General features: G+C 37.0%; 1 protein-coding gene across 1 annotated transcript in view; it reads left to right on the plus strand.

Annotated features, from left to right (window-relative positions):
* LOC140232892 (uncharacterized) overlaps positions 1-13,108 on the plus strand; it is a 70,757-nt gene that overhangs the window by 38,551 nt on the left and 19,098 nt on the right. The gene's annotated exons all lie outside the window — the stretch shown is intronic.

Raw genomic sequence — 13,108 nt, forward strand, 5'->3', positions numbered from 1 at the left:
GATCTATGAACCAAGAGCTTCTATTATAAAAAAGTAGAAGCCAAGAGAGAGACATAAGTTATCTTTTTGTTTTCCCCTTGATGAACACTTATATTTATTACCAGTTGGAATCTGGCATGTGTACAACAGGTTTGAGTAATTTGGACAAACTGGGCAAATAAACACACTTCTCTATTATAATTTGCTTGCATGGTATCCATGTGCATTCAAACCTTATGTACACAAGCAATAGAGGACAGTCCTCAGTTTCATGTAAAAAATCACACTTTACATCCACTCTACCTAGATTATGTACAATACACTTCCTTGGTATCCATACACTCAAACATAATGTACACGAGTAATAGAGGACAGTCCTCAGTTACATGTACAAAATCACACTTTACATCTAATCTACCTAGATTATGTACAATACACTTCCGTGGTATCCACATGCAATGTACACTCAAACATCGTACTTGAGCAATAGAGGACAGTCCTCAGTTACATGTACAAAATCACACTTTACATCTAATCTACCTAGATTATGTACAATACACTTCCTTGGTATCCATTATTGTACACTCAAACCTAATGTTCTGGTCCATGCCAAAAATAGATCTATGAACCAAGAGCTTCTATTATAAAAAAGTAGAAGCCAAGAGAGAGACATAAGTTATCTTTTTGTTTTCCCCTTGATGAACACTTATATTTATTACCAGTTGGAATCTGGCATGTGTACAACAGGTTTGAGTAATTTGGACAAACTAGGCAAATAAACACACTTCTCTATTATAATTTGCTTGCATGGTATCCATGTGCATTCAAACCTTATGTACACAAGCAATAGAGGACAGTCCTCAGTTTCATGTAAAAAATCACACTTTACATCCACTCTACCTAGATTATGTACAATACACTTCCTTGGTATCCATACACTCAAACATAATGTACACGAGTAATAGAGGACAGTCCTCAGTTACATGTACAAAATCACACTTTACATCTAATCTACCTAGATTATGTACAATACACTTCCGTGGTATCCACATGCAATGTACACTCAAACATCGTACTTGAGCAATAGAGGACAGTCCTCAGTTACATGTACAAAATCACACTTTACATCTAATCTACCTAGATTATGTACAATACACTTCCTTGGTATCCATTATTGTACACTCAAACCTAATGTTCTGGTCCATGCCAAAAATAGATCTATGAACCAAGAGCTTCTATTATAAAAAAGTAGAAGCCAAGAGAGAGACATAAGTTATCTTTTTGTTTTCCCCTTGATGAACACTTATATTTATTACCAGTTGGAATCTGGCATGTGTACAACAGGTTTGAGTAATTTGGACAAACTAGGCAAATAAACACACTTCCCTTTTATAATTTGCTTGCATGGTATCCATCAGTATGCATTTAAACCTTATGCACACAAGCAATAGAGGACATGCAGTCCTCAGTTTCATGTAAAAAATCACACTTTACATCCAATCTACCCAGATTATGTACAATACACTTCCTTGGTACACGAGTAATAGAGGACAGTCCTCAGTTACATGTACAAAATCACACTTTACATCTAATCTACCTAGATTATGTACAATTCCTTGGTATCCATATACACTCAAACATCATACACGAGCAATAGAGGACAGTCCTCAGTCACATGTACAAAATCACACTTTACATCTAATCTACCTAGATTATGTACAATACACTTCCTTGGTATCCATTATTGTACACTCAAACCTAATGTTCTGGTCCATGCCAAAAATAGATCTATGAACCAAGAGCTTCTATTATAAAAAAGTAGAAGCCAAGAGAGAGACATCAGTTATCTTTTTGTTTTCCCATTGATGAACACTTATATTTATTACCAGTTGGAATCTGTTGTATGGATGTACCATGCATGTTTTATTATTTACTAATAGTTGTAATTGAGGACTGTTCTCTATTGCATGTGTACATTGGATTTGAGCAAGTTGGATAAACCAGGCAAACAAACACACTTTTCAATTCAATGTACTTGAATTACGATTTCCTTGCTTGACATCCACATACACTCAAATGTCATGCACACAAGAAATAAGAGTCCACGGTCCTCATTTACTTGTAAAAAAATCACACTTCACATCTAATCTACCTACTGTATTATAATACACTTGCTTGGTATCCACACTCAAACCTAATGTTCCAGTCCATGCCAAATACAATGTAGGAGCCAAGAGCTTTTTTGATAACAAGCAGAATCCAGGAGAGAGATGGTAATCTTTATTTTTTCCATCCCTGAACACTTACATGTTTTACCATGCAGTTAGAATTTATAGCATGGATATACTTGTGCCATGCATGTTTCATCATTTACATGAATTGAGTAATGTTCTCTCTTGCATGTATTTGTGTACATCAGGTTTGAGTAATTTGGAAAAAAAGAGGCAAATAAACACTTCCCATTCAATGCACTTAGATTAAGATTTGCTTGCTTGGCATCCATACACTCAAACCTCAAGTACACAAGCAAATAGAGGACAGTCCTCAATTATGTGTAACAAATCACACTTCACATCTAATTTACCGAAATTATATATAAGCATCGACAGTGATCAGGACATTCTCATCTCCGATGGTGGCATAATTACAGTGAATACGACTCCATGGCTTGTCAGGAAATTCGAGGGATCGACAATATAGTTGTAAGATATTTGCCAATGGTGCCGACATTTTCTTTTTTAGCCTTTTGGTTGTGACGCCCACTTCCGGTATCGGTGGTGATCACTATGTACTAGTGTTTATGTTGTGAGCTCATTGTGCAAGCGGGTCACGCTCTCTAAAGGTAACAGTAAAATATTGTCATCATACTGCGACTGGAGTCCAGTCGCAGTATGATGACAGATACACAAAAATGTCTATCGAAGAGAGGAAGATGGACAGAAGATCGGCGAGCTCAGCTTTCCAATTCACGGCCTTTATTACTGTTGAAGTCACGCTCGGAGCCATATCCGCTGCGGTCACCCTACGCCGCTAGCGCAGGGATTCTTCACGATCACAGGGCTGCATCATCACATCGTACGTGGTCGTGTGGCTTTCAATGCAAGACTGAGGAGCTCGTCTAGCATCCGTTTACCATTGCATGGTACGCATCTGTCAGTCAAAAACTTACGAAGTTGGGGGGGGGGGGACAGTCATCCTCTGCAAATCTCTGTTCTCAGAACCGTCCATAATGATGGATGAAACGACAAAACAAACTGATAAAATTTGATTCTCCGGGTAGCAATTTGCAAGCCGTGTATACTCGTATATATACCGGAAGTACACAGCACAACCGGAAACTCGATCCATGATAGCTAGAACGCACGGCGACCAATCAAAAATAAGCATTTGATACAACGTACATCCCTCTAACGGCTAAATACTTATCTATCGTTGATCCCTCGAATTCCCATGGGTGAATAGGCGATGCAGCAGGGCTGTGTATTGACTCTGCTGGCAACTTGGACAGCTCTTCACTTGCTGTTCCAGTTGGCCGTCTATTCCTGGCCACCATACATAGGATCTATAGCCAGAGCTTTCATCTTTATGATGCCTGGATGGGTGCTAAGTATAGGCTCTTTGAGAATCCTTTCTTTCATGTCAGCATTGTTGGAGATGACCACTCCTGGTCCCCACAGGATGACTGCTTGGTATATCCTCATGTACTAAAACCTAATATTCTAGTCCATGCCAAAAATATATCTATGAACCAATTGAAAGAGCTTCTTTGATAAAAAGTAGAATCCAGGAGACAGTTATCCTTTTTACTACAATGTTGCAGAACACTGAGAATACATATTACCAGTTGGAATTTGTAGTTTGGAATATATACCACGCACACGTTTCATACATTGTACCATGAGGACTGTTCACTTTTGCATGTGTACATCAGGTTTGGGTACTAATAGTTTGGATAAACCAGGCAAACAAACACACTTCCAATTCAATGTACAGTTTATTTTGCTCGCTTGGTATCCATATGTTGTACAGTACACTCAAATGTACATGTACACAGGCAATAGAGGACAGTCCTCAATTGCATGTAACAGACACAAAAAAAAAAAAAAATCACACTTCACATCCAGTCTATACCTAGATGTACAATACATATTATGTATAATACACTTGCTTGGCATCAATAAAACACTCAACTAAATGTTCTGATCCATGCTAAAAATACAGGTTGTAGATCTACATTGTATGAATTAAGGGCTTCTTTGACGAAAAAAAAAAAAGTAGAATTCAGGAGAGAAACGGTTATCTCTTTTTTTCTTCCTTGAACACTTACATGTATTACCAGTTGGAATCTGTAGTAAGAATTTACCATGCATGTTTCATTTATCACATGAATCGAGGACTGTTCTCTATTGTATGCATACATTAAGTTTGACTACTTTTAGTTGAGAAACGACGCATCCCATTCAATGCACATAGATTACAATAATATGCTTGCTTGGTATCCGTATACACTCAAACCTAATGCAATAGTCCTTGCAGCAAATAGAGGACAGTCCTCAATTACATGTAAGAAATCACGCTTCACATATCTCTAGATCATGTATAATACACTTGCTTTGGATATATCCACATAAACTCAAACCTAATGTTCTCGTCCATGCCAAAGAAATAGATGAATCAAGAGCTTCTTTGATAAAAAGTAGAATCCACGAGAGAGAGAGAGAGAGAGAGAGAATTAATCATCCCCTTTTCTTTCCCCCACTTACTTCCTACCAGTTGGAATCTGTCGTATGGCACACGTTTATTTACATGTAATGCCATCGAGGACTGTTCTCTATTGCATGTGTACATCTGATTAGAGTAGTTTCGATAAACCAGGCTATTTATACATGTCCACTGTAATTTTGATGCACTCTAGTACTATTGTTATTTAAAAATATTATATTGCATATGAGTGCTACACCTATAAAACTGTTTACCAATAAGACAAAATAGCTTTTTAATACGCAAATGCTTTTTTGCTCAATAAAAATCACATCTATTGGTAATAAAGTACACTAAATTTTAAAAGATTTGACACTTGTGGATGAGGCTTTACATTTAAGGTGGAAAGTCGATCCCGAGTGTCAGTTGATTTCATAAGCTTTACAGAGTACTTAAATCAACCCCCAAAACTATTCCATCAAGATCTTGATAGGAGGGTCAGGACAAATGCATGCACACTTTATTTTTATATCTTAGTGAGAAAGTAAAATCTAGATAGCACCATGCAATACAGACTATGCACAGATACACCATATATCATTAGTAAACATCCTGCTCAATTACATTTACAAATTTGATATGAACATACATGTAACTGTAAAAAGCATACAAGTGTGATTAATTACCTTTGTAGTTTTGTATGAAACCCACATATAAACATATCCTCTGAAAACAGGACATGGCTGTTCCCATTGCCTATTAAATTGTTGTTTTTTTTTCTTTCCCCTGCAACACTTGACTTTGGAAGTGAGAGCAAGGTTCGATGAAAAGCACAAAGTAATGAACAGTGATACTTCCAGACCTTTAATCCCAGAAAAAGCGGGCAGGAAGAATGAATTATTAATTTCAAATCTTTAAATATCATGTGAAAACATTACATTAAAAAAACACGCAAAGTTGGCTATTCTGGTGAAATATGACACAGTTTTTTTTTTCTGTCTTTACATCTCATTTCCAAGATCAGTGGAGGTTTGTGTTTACTACACGCATGCAGAAGGGGGTGACTCCAAAATAGAAAAAAAAAATTAATCCATACAGCAACTTATTTACATTTTCAAGCATATCTTTGCTATAACAGGTGCAAATGAATTCTGGCATTTCGCAAACTAATCAAAATGAAAAGAGCATTATTTCAGCAACACATTTGTTTGCTTGTTTCTTCTTTTTTTTTTTTTTTACATATTGAGCTATGTGTATTATGTAGATGATTTCTTCCTACTTGCTTTTTCTGGGCTCACAAAGCAAAATCAACAGACACAATGTATGAAATACTATGAGGGGTGCAGCACTCACTTTTGATGATGACTCTGCCATTGCTTCAGTGTTTATTGAGGAGCCGGCATCTTTTTCTGCAAAAAATGTAAATGATGTAAGTATACATGACACTTTCATTCAATTCTTGTTTACTTTTCCTTTTTTTTTTAAACGACTTTACACAAGCAAAACAGGACATTCCTCAGTTACATTATGTAAAAAATCACACTTCATATCCAATCTACCTTGTAGACTATGTACAATACATGTACAATTGCTTGGAATATCCATATAAACTCAAATCTAATGTTTTGGTTCATGCCAAAAATTGACTTGTTAACAAAGAGCTTCTTTGAGAAAAAAAAAAATAAAATCCAGGAGAGAGACAGAACTTTTTTTTTTGTTCCCAAGAAAAATTCAGTATTACAAGTTGGAATCTGTAGTATCGATATATCACCCATGTTTATTTACATGTACATGTCATTGAGGACTGTTCATTTATTGCATACATGTGTACGTCAGATGTGAGTAGTTTCGACAAACCAGGTTAAAGATAATAAAAAGTTTTGGTACGTCAAAAGTTTCCCTGAATTTCCGTGTTTCAGGTTAAAGTATCTATCATATAACTAACAATGTGAGACTTACTCGCCCCAAAGTGCTCTCATTTCTTAGTAATCGGGCAAGTCCAAGATAATGCGCGCGTTACGTATGGGACATTCAGAGACTTTTATGACCTGAAAAATAGTGTTAATGGCCTTTGATCATATTGAACTTCATCATGGTGATTGATATCTAGGAGAAGTATAAACATGTAAAAAATTGAGAAAAATGACCTTGACAATTATATTCTAGAAGAGAAAATATGTGCCGTTACGTATGGGACCAGAAAACTTTTGTTTTTTTGAACATTTTTTTCAACCTCAAAACTCCATGAAAGTATTTCATTCTACAACTTGTAACTCACTGTGATGAAAGTCACAACACTCAAGATTATCACAGGTAAGTTTCATGTCATTAGGCAAAAAGCTCTAATTACAGGTTCTAATTAAAGACAGACATGACGTGTTACGTATGGGACAGTTACGTATGGGACAGTTTGTCCCCCATTCATTTAGTGTGTGAAAAACCATGTTTATGGGTATTTCGCATAATTATTGTAGTAAAGTCAGTTGAAACTACTAAAATACTGATCCAGATTGTCAAGGAAACATTATTCCCCGAATATTCACCATCATAATCATATTCTATCATATTTTTATATTCTTATTCACCAACCTGAGTATGCATGCCCTTTGTCCCCCATTCGTTTAGTGTGTGGAGAACCAGTTTATATGGGTATTTTGCAAAATAATTTTGCAAAATACCCATAAACAAATGTTTGCATAATCACTGAGGTAGAATCAGTTGAAATTACTCAAATGCTGTTCCAGATTGACAAGGGAACAATATTCCCCATATATTTACCATCATAATCATATCTAATCATATTCTATATTTTTTATGACCAACCGGAGTATGCACATGTATGCCCTATTTTTATCAGGATAGTTACTACTGAAAAACTGAATAGTTTAAAGTGTTTACTTCCATTGATGAAGGGCAGTTTGCCATTTAGTTTCAATAAAAAATGACTTGACACAAGAAATATTAATTTTAATAAATAAGCAATACCTGCTGCGTGGAACCCCTGTGATCGAGTAGATATATGATGTCTGTCTAGCAGTCAGGTCGTTGATTCGAGTCACACCTCATATGTATACCCATGAATTTTGTCGTGGCTACTATTGAAACTGAATAAGGACAATTTGTGTATCACTTGCAATAAAAAAGAATTATTTTACTCTATATATTTTTTTGTATATATCACAACCATTTCAAATTGGATCTCTGTCACATAAACTTTGAATTCCTCTAGTCTTAGGATTGTATGCTCTTAAGTAATTCATATAATTGGTTTCCAATCATCTCATTAAATGTTGAAAACTGAATCCCCATTTCTACAAAAACTATACCATCCCTTTAATGCTGATTTTTCATTTTGTATTTTGCCATTTTCCCCTCCCCCTTTCTGAAAATTGTTCAGTCAAGTACATGCATTGTTTCAAGTGTCTAAAACTCAAAAAGTAGCTACAATGTTGGGATGCTTTCTTCAGGATGATTTACCATTTGTGTACTGAGAGACCTTCCCAGCTAGCTACATGCATTCACATGCAATATGTATGAGGATGTCCCATACGTAACGCATTTGTCCCATACGTAACATTATTTCAATGCCTAATAGAATATATTTCTTTTACTGTTTTTTTCTTTTTTCTATGGTATTTAATTTCTCTAAACAATAAATTAGAACTTTCCAAAAGGGCATTAAAATATCCTTAGCAATTTCAGAAAAAACCTAAAAAAATGACCTCAATTTGTTACGTATGGGACATCTCATGATAGGACACGAGCTAATTTGCATAATCATTTGCATAATCCCTAAATTTTTATACCAAGTTTAACTATTTGATGAACTTCTTATGTCCACATATTAATCACATATCATTTGCTTTCCTTTGAATTAATATGAATTTTTATAAATGTCCCATACGTAACGCTGTGTTTCACATTTATGCAAATGAAGCCCTTGAAATTTGCATAAACTTACATAATATCATATTTTCCTCCATGGAAATCAAAACTTCAACTCATAAGCTTCAAAATGACACCAAACATGTCAATATTGAGCAAAGATGAAATTTTGCCTTCTGAGGGGACCTTATCTTGGACTTGCCCAATCATGCAATTAACTGCGACCAGCAGCCCCATACGCATAGCGTAATGGGGCTTCGCATTGTAGCATCCAGGATCATGACAGATTTAGTATCTCGGGCAAATATCAACTTAAAATCCACAAAATTCTTCAATTTGAAGACTTACCAATTAAGTTGAAGTCTTGAAAACAGGCTTTGGGCAACGTTTGGTTCTGCCAATAGTCCCTTTCTGTTCGAATTGATGACTGAATGTGACTCTGTCGAGAGGATCGTAGGAGAGCTACATACACTGATTACTACGGCCAGCGCATACGCACACATCACATGCGAACAAATTTCAAATCCATGAACGGATAAGATGTTTGTGTGCGCATGCGCTGGCCGTCAATTCAGTGTACGTAGCTCTCCCAAGGTCCTCTCGACCGAGTCACATTCAGTCATCAATTGGAACAGAAAGGGACTATTGGCAAAACCAAACGTTGCCCAAAGCCTGTTTTCAATACTTCAACTTAACTGGTAAGTCTTTAAATTGAAGAAATTTTTGGATTTTAAGTTGATATTCACCCGCGATACTAAATCTGTCATGATCCTGTAAGCTACAATGCGAAGCCCCATTTAGCTATGCGTATGGGGCTGCTGGTCGCAGTTAGCTACACAGTATGCGTATGGGGCTGCACGCTGCTGGTCGCAGTGATATTCGCACAATACGTGTACTACCTCGCCGCCGCCGTACGGCGGCGGCTCTGGTACGAAACCATTATTGCATGATTACTAAGACATGAGAGCACTTTGGGGCGAGTAAGTCTCACAGTGTTAGTTATATGAAAGGTACTTTAACCTGAAACACAAACTAAGACAAGAAAATTCAGGGAAACTTTTGAGGTAATACCAAAACTTTATATTATCTTTAATAAACATTATATTAACATAAATAAACATAAAGATTATGCACAATATAATTGCCTGATAAATCCATATATACACTCAAACCTAATGTTCTGGTCCATACCAAAATTGGTTTGTGAATTAAAAAGCTTCTTTGATAAAAAAATAGAATCCAGGAGAGAGACAGTTATCCTTTTTTTTTTTCTCCCCTAGAAAAATTCATTTAGGCCCTACAAGTTGGAATCTGTAGTATGGATACCTGGTATATCATGCATGTTTATTTACATACCGGTACGAGCATGCATGTCATTGAGGACTGTTCTTTACTGCATCATGCATACATCAGAGTTGAGTAGTTTGGATGAACCAGTTAAATAAACACACTGGCAATTCCCATTCAATGTACCTAGTAGAGTATGATTTACTTGCTTAGTATCCATACACTTAAACCTGACGTACACAAGCAATAGAGGACAGTCCTCGGTTACTTGTAAAATACATTGTACATTTGTATCACACTTCACATCCAATAGATTATTGCATGTGTACATTGCACATCACGGCTGTTCCACGGTAAAAGGGTCTATCTTGAGAAATGTTACTGCGGAGAAAAATGGGTTTAAAGTTTGGTGTATTTGTATGTCTGCCTCTTGTGTTTGTAAGGAGAATGGCTCGTGAGTGTTATTGTATTATGAAAATATTAAAAACAGTGAAATATGAAAAATACACCAAACTTTAAACCTGTTTTTCTCCAAAGTAACACTTCTCAAAATAGACCCTTTTACCATGGAATAGCCAATCAGGTATAATTTGGAAAAACCAGGCAAATAAACACTTCCCATTCAATGGACTTAAAGTACAATTTGCTTGTTTGGTATCCATATCCTATTCACTCAAACCTGCTGTACTTGTAGCAAATAGAGGACACTCCTCAATTACATATGAATCACGCTTCACATCCAATCTCCCTGGATTTTGTCTAATACATGTACACTTGCTTGGGAAATCCATGCACATACACTCAAACCTAATGTTCTGGTCCATGCCAAGAATAGATGAACCAAGAGCTTCTTTGATAAAAAGGAGATTCCAGGAGAAAGAGAGAGAGAGAGAGAGAGAGAGAGTTAATTATCCCCCTTTCATTCCCCTAGAATAGCCGCATTTACACTTACTAACATCGCAATTTTTAAAATCGCGATATTTTTGTTCCACCGTTTACACTTGCGCAAAAGCACGCGAAGTTTGAGCTTCACGAAACATCGCGATTTTTTGGTCGGTAGTGCGCATGCGTAATTTACCTGTTTTCAACACGGTAGCTGAGTGGAAGCGCGCGCTATTCTGTTCGTTTTCACTGCATGTGCAGTGCAGTATATTTTGATCACAGCTGGCTGGTTGGAACGTTGAGCCAGGGCTTTTTATCAGTACAATGCACACATAAATTTGTGCTTCTCGAGACTGTTTACTTACGGTAAAACTATATAGCTTGCTATATTAGATCACATACGTAGTAGGTGTGTAAAACTTCATCTACAGCAGCATTCAGGAGGATCATGAAATTTCGCCGATATGACGAAAGTGGGAAGTAAGACTTGGAAGTTAGAACTGGTATTTTATCAAGCGACAGCAAGAACTTACACTTGTTACGTACTCCCCGAGTCCTGTATAATAATTCCACAAACAACGTGCTATATCGAGAGCAGTACGGGCACTCCCACAATCTGAATCAACGCATTTCTGGGAGAACATTATTTTGTTAAGTTGTCATGGGGTGATGATACGTGGTTGGAGAACTTCAGGTTTGCTACCAGTAGTACTAGTAGTTTTCACGTACAGTGTACTAGTTTCATCAGGGAGGGGGAGGTGAGAGACCACGAGCCGACCGAAGATCGGCCGTTTAGACCGTCCTGTGGCTGTACACAGCTGTCTATACCGTGTACTAGTACTCTGGCCAGTGACCGACGTGCTATCTGCACGTTCCAAAGAGGGATCGGGAGCGCACGTAAACTCCCGGTGCAATCCGATACCGAGAGTCACGTGATGAAAAATCGCGATATTTCTGCAGCTTGGGTTTACACTCGCTAACTTCGCCTCAAACTTCGCGATGTTTCAAAAAATCGCACTCCGGCTGGCGATTTTTCTGGCGATGTTTCGAGGGCGTTTGGGTGTAGTTGCTTAGCAACTTACACCCAAATGTCGCGATTTTAGAAAAATCGCGATTTTTCCAAGCAAGTGTAAATGGGCCTAATACTTACATTATTACCAGTTGGAATCTATACAAGTACTTCTTTGATAAAATATGTAGAATTCAGGAGAGAGACAGTTCTTACTTTTTTTTTTCTTTGAACACTTACATGTATTACCAGTTGGAATCTGTAGAATGGATACTATTCATGTTTGATTATTAAATTACATAAATCGAGGACTGTTCTTTATTGTATGTGTAGGTATCAGGTTTGCGTAATTTGGATAAGCCAGGCAACGCACTTCCCATTCAATGCACACACTTCAGATTTTAATTTGCTTGCTTGGTATTCATGCATACAAACTCAAACCTAATGCTCACAAACAAATAGATCTCCAGGACAGTCCTCTGCAGTTAATTTCTTGTAAAAAATCACACTTTACATCCAATCTACCTAGATTATGTACAATACACATGAAGTACATGTTATTCACATTTTGTGAGGGATACAGTGTTAGATTTTGCTGTTTATTGGAATTGTCATTATGTGTTATTAATTGTACACCAGTACACACAGAAAACTAAACTGCAAATTGCAGCTAAAGTGCAGTTATTTTTGTTAGTGTTTAATTGACCTGTTCTTTGTTAGGAGATTGGTTGGGCAATTTAGTTGGGATTACAAGGATTAACTGGTAGATTACAGGGAAAGGGGTAAGTTAGTCTTTGTGTATTAAATTATGCCTTCTCTGTGTACACAGCTATGGAACTTGGCAGTATGCTTTGTTAGGGAATTAAGTTGGCAACTTTGAATGAACTTGGGAAATGGTGGGAGACAACGGATTTGGAGCTCCTTTACTTTGTCCTTTCATGATTGTGGAAGTTAGCTTTTTGGTGTGGGAGGAGTTGAATGTTAGGTCTGGCCGAGTACAGACCTTCAGTGTGTAGGAAAAGAACATTTTCTGAGAATTATGATGAGCTGGCACTGCTCTTCATCAGTTAGTCCAAGAATTAATGGAGTGGCAGAGCTTGTACAATTGTATCATCTTGGAAGTTTGAAATACCTTGAGACACTTTGGTAGATATGGTGAATATATACCCTGTGGTTACAGAAATAAAGCTGCCAAGGTAAAATTGGGACTATAAACCAATTTCAAATTTCCCTATGTCTGAGTACTAGTAGTACGTAAGTGTGACAATGGTGCTGATGACAGTCACAATAATGGGACTGTGAGAAAAGCCCACAGAAGTGCAAAGGGTGATATGCCCTCCCCGTGTTTCTCTACATTTGGTGTCA

This window comes from Diadema setosum, chromosome 9 (genome assembly GCF_964275005.1).
Source record: "Diadema setosum chromosome 9, eeDiaSeto1, whole genome shotgun sequence".
NCBI lineage: Eukaryota > Metazoa > Echinodermata > Echinoidea > Diadematoida > Diadematidae > Diadema > Diadema setosum.